This window comes from Notolabrus celidotus, chromosome 10, assembly GCF_009762535.1.
Source record: "Notolabrus celidotus isolate fNotCel1 chromosome 10, fNotCel1.pri, whole genome shotgun sequence".
In the NCBI taxonomy this organism is placed as follows: domain Eukaryota; kingdom Metazoa; phylum Chordata; class Actinopteri; order Labriformes; family Labridae; genus Notolabrus; species Notolabrus celidotus.
In genome coordinates, this window is record NC_048281.1 from 21,731,669 (window position 1) to 21,736,556 (window position 4,888).

Genomic DNA, 4,888 nt, shown 5'->3' on the forward strand with positions numbered 1-4,888 from the left:
CCACAGCAATTGAGCATATTTGTTTGTCTGTGTACACAAATGTGTGCACATGTAAAGGATTTAGTCTGACATGCAGTGGCATTGAAGAGTGTGTGTCTGTACACATGCGCAAGGACTTCCCACAAGGTGAACCATGCTCAATTAAGGAGAACAAACAAAATGTGTGTATTCCTCACTGTTGGAGAAGCGACGGGCCCTGATCAATAGCTGCCTCTCTGGGCAGAGCTATTAGCAAACAGCACCATGCCTAATAACTGAGGGCTGACCTTTTAGTTTAATGCTTTCTCTGCTCAGCTCAGGGCCCCTGCCACAGTGCAATAGCTGTGCGGCAAGGAGAAAAGGTGAGTGTTGTTTTAGTAGTTTGTAAATGTAATGCAGATTGATCACTGTCTTGCAGCTGTTATTGCTGTTCGTCAAGGCTGCGGGGAATAAAAGGGACAGGGCTGAAGTTCTATACTGAAGTGATTCATGGACCTGCCTGTCTTTATTTATATTCAGTCATGGTATGTGTCTATAGAGTGCCTGGCATTTTACACTTGAGGTAATTTTCATCTTTTATGCATAACTGTGTCCCATACATCACTCTAACTTTTTTCATGGACAAGGAGGATATGTGTTTTTGCATAAATATACCTCCTCCTATCGTAGCTCTGGAGAGCTTTATCGAGTTAAAATAAAGAATATTAAGATAAGTTTAGATCAAACTTTAAGTTGTTAAGATCAAAAGGCCATGACCCTGCTTTTGGCACATAGGTGGTAAAGCAGAACAACAGCCTGGCAAACAAATTTCCAACCCAAAGTCTCCCAATTTTCTTCTCTGAGCACTCTTTTATCTTGTAATTTTCAGCCCCCCCCCTTCTGCTGCCTTTTGAGGGAGTGTCCTACTTTGCATAAGGCAGCAGATGGACATCTCCATTAGGAGTCTCTATCTGGGCTACTTCATCCGACTGTCCGTCAAACTCCTGTTTTCTCTCTGATCTCAACTTTTCCACAGGCATGACAGAGGACAGTAAAGGCCCCAGACTCCCTGCTGAGAACACTTCTGCTGAGAGTCAAGCTGATACTCAATAATGATATCACTTCCATGGGCTCTTTCTCGTTGGGGTGACGGGTTGACAATGATCCAGGAAAACTTGCATTTATCTCGATGATAAATTGGCGCATGTTTGGGCAAACGACAGCTGGCCAACAGCCTCAGATGTTGGCAGTTTTGTTTGTGCGAGTGTGTATGTGTGCGTGTGTTTGTGTGTGTATGTGTGTGTGTGTGTGTGGGGGGTATGGCTAGCAATGAGCACTGTCTAGAATCTCTGGCTGGCAGCAGCTGCTCTGCTACAAAGCTGAGAGCTTGTCGATAAACATCCATTTCTGGATTAGTCTTCTCTCCCACATGCAACATCCAATTCCACACTATTTCCCAATTGGAAAACATGTTTAGCTATGAAAATACTACACCAAGCTGCAGTAAGTAACTATACCTGCGGCTGTAAATTAGGTTGCAAATGAAGTAATCAAGTTTGCTCAGGGACAGGGTGTGTTCAACGTGATATTGAATGCTACTCAGCTTATGTTACTTGTTACCAATTACATTATGGATTAAGGAAATAAGTCTTACTCTGGTTGTAGCACATTCAATTCTGTTAAGGGAAATCAATCATTTTTTAGCTTGTTTAGAACTGTGAAGATAAAACTGTACCATGCAGCAGCACAACACGCTGCAGACAATTTCAGACATCCTGTTCAATCAAAGTTGAACTAACACTCGCCAATATCACACATCTTAAACACGCATGTAATTTAACTGTGAAATGCTCGCCTTTGTCTCTGCACTTAATGTCACATTTATTATATCCATAGTTATCCTTCCCATCAGCTTTGAAGCACAACTCATTTGCATGCAGCCCACTTGAAGCAGGAGCAGAGCAGAGTGAGGCTCAAACCGGATTAGATTTGACAGTACCCCTGAGACAATAGCAGGTAAACAGGCACTTCACAATAGTTTACACAGTCAGTGACAGCTCTTTGCCATTGGTAGATCTGCTTATTCAGCACTACATCAAGGGGGATCCCTAGCAAAAATAAATAGATATAATAAGTGTATTAAAAAAAATATTGAAATCTTTCAAAATATATTGTTAACATACATTAACATAAATTAAACTTATAGTATTTTGTATAAGTGTAAGTTAAATATAGTAGTAAATATAGTATAACCTCAATAAATATAGTGATATATGGATAAATATAGAATATATAAATATAATTAAATGTAATTATATTAAATTGTAATATAGTATACCATTAACAAATATATTGCTGCGAAACAAACTTGCAGCATAAATTGTTATTACTCAATATGCCCTTTTAGAGACTTGTTTTCAAATATATTTTTTGTAGATTTTTGGTTAGTGTAGACAATCAAAAGCAAACAATTATATTAAAGCACTATTTGACCAAATTAACTCTAAATATATTAGGAAATCTAATATTTAAGTGTGTATCTACTTTATTGCGTGACATAGATGTTGCTTTCTCTAAGCCTTGAACAGTTAAATGACTACTTTGTTTTGATACCTAAATCCATTAAAGCTTTGTGTCAGGGTCCTGTCTCACCCTGTTGGGATTCTGTTTCCCATAAGCACCTACTAACAATACATTATCGCAGTATAATGTGACTTTATCTGACTTTGAATCAACTGATAGGAACACTTTGTGTCTCAGGTTGCTAACTAGCATTAACAAATATTGGCGAGAGCTGAATGCTGGGTCATTTTTTAAATTTTTACTGTTTTTTTTCCTTTTATTACATTACAGAAGACTAAGTTTCCACATTGTCATGACATACTACTCTCTAACCAAGAACATAGTAATTTATTTTATACTATAAATTAAATGTCAAGTACATTTTTTTGAAAGTAGTGCGTTAAACATGCCTTAGAGAAAACTGGCCATTACTCTATTATTACATTACTATAGATGGATACATTTTTAATGAGACAATAACACAACAAAAAACAGTGTAAACCAGGGTATTCCACACAGGATGTTATTGAAATTACGACCAATTTTGTTACTAGGTTGTTGCTGATAAAGACTTTTTTTTCACTCGACTATATAACATAGAACAGATATTTACCTTGTTCTATGTTAAAATAAACACTGTTTTGTTTATTTACTTGTATCCTGCTAAAAAAAATCCTCTCCTAGCCTTGGAATATAACTTAAACCACAGGCTGATATTGAAATTACAGGGCTCTTGGCACATCCATCATGCCCCCTCTCTGCTGATCAGTTTGATTATGGTGAAGATTTCCTGCCAATGTCCCCTGTGAATCCACTATTGAACGTATAAAGCCTACTTGTCCTTTCCTGTGTGTTAAAGGCTTACAAAACAAACTGTATTTATGCAATAGGCAATGTAAATACAGGAAAAGCATATTGTGCCAAGTGTCCTTATTTCTGTTGAGGTGCTATCAACCTTGTTTCCTAACTCTGGTGCATTTCTCTTTTCTGTTTCTGCAGCTTGGATAGGTGTGAAGGCTTCTGATCCAACTCTACTGCTGACTGAATAACTGAATACCTCAAAATCCTCTGTAAAGAACAGGCTTTCTTTATTCTGTGAAAACAAAGGAAAGGTCAGGGGATCACCAGCCAGCCATCGGTATGCCTCATCCTCTGGGAACCATTAATGTCTGCACAAAATTTATAATCCGCCCAATAGCCGCTGAGATATTTTGTTCTAGAATAAGTGTATAAACTATCCGATCCATGTCCTAAAAATAACAAGCTCAAACACAGCTGTGATGTTTGTGTAAAACTGTGAGATGGAAGCATCAGCCGGTGAAGTGGGAGTGTGTTAGCTCAGCTGTGGCAGCAGATGGAGAGGGAAGAAGCCCTAGTAATTTATTGAAGGCTGCTCTATGTGAATAGCTGCTCATTTTGCATAGTTACATTGTTTATTAATAGAGAGTTGTTTCATCATGCATTACGTGTTGTTGCTAATGTAACCTCTGGTTTGATTACCTTGTGATTTTAGGACTTAGTTTAAGGTGTCCTGCCAACCTGATGGGACATTTTCTTTGATGAAAAGCTCATTTAGTTTTTCCACCAATGTACCTGGTATGTCTAAGTGAGCCAAATACAGCTTAACATGCATCATCAATTTCCATGCTGCGTTTATTGTAAGTCAATTGTCCTGTGTTGTTGCCCTGATACAATGCAATGCAGAATATAACTAATGTATTTAGCCCCAGTCTCAAGTTAAAAATTCAAGCAGAAATGAATTAGGTTTAAGCTCTTTCTTGGGTTTAATGATTCAAGTTTGTAATCTAAGTGAAATCATTTTGACTAGCTAGTCAAACACACCTGTTAAACCTAGTGTTAACCTTTTCTGCTTCAGCATCCAGACTCTCGTCAGGAAGCACAGGGGAGACTTATTAGTCTGCTCCAGAGCCAAAGTTAATGCCAACTCCAGGGCTAACCCCTGTACTCTTTAATTTGTCAGAAGCAGGCAGTAGACAGCACACAGGACTCTAGCTTGAGTTTATTATCTGTACACAGGCTACACTTTTCATTGACACACAGGTGATAACATCTACTGCTAACTCTTACTCACTCCCAGCTCTCTCACTCCGTCCATCCAGATATCCACAAGGATGCCCAACAACCTATACGCACAGACGTCACTTCCTCCTTCACTTCTCTATGGTCCACACTCATGCACTCAACTTTTCCTAAACAGAACTACGCTACTAGTATAACACTAACATTTGTGACCTGCACAAAGTTGTTCTGCCTGCTTCTAATCAGTGAAAAACAAAATCCAGGATATATCAAAAAAGTACACAACATCCAACAGTGTTTCAATCTTTTAAGGTGTGTAACAGAAAAA

At 38.4% G+C, this 4,888-nt stretch overlaps 1 long non-coding RNA gene across 1 annotated transcript; it reads left to right on the forward strand.

Annotated features, from left to right (window-relative positions):
* Nucleotides 1–236: 236 nt before the first annotated feature.
* LOC117820664 lies at nucleotides 237–4,159 on the forward strand. The gene is made up of 3 exons (XR_004632816.1): nucleotides 237–341; nucleotides 1,855–1,974; nucleotides 3,520–4,159. It is a non-coding gene; the product is annotated as an uncharacterized LOC117820664 (long non-coding RNA).
* The last annotated feature ends 729 nt before the right edge of the window (nucleotides 4,160–4,888 follow it).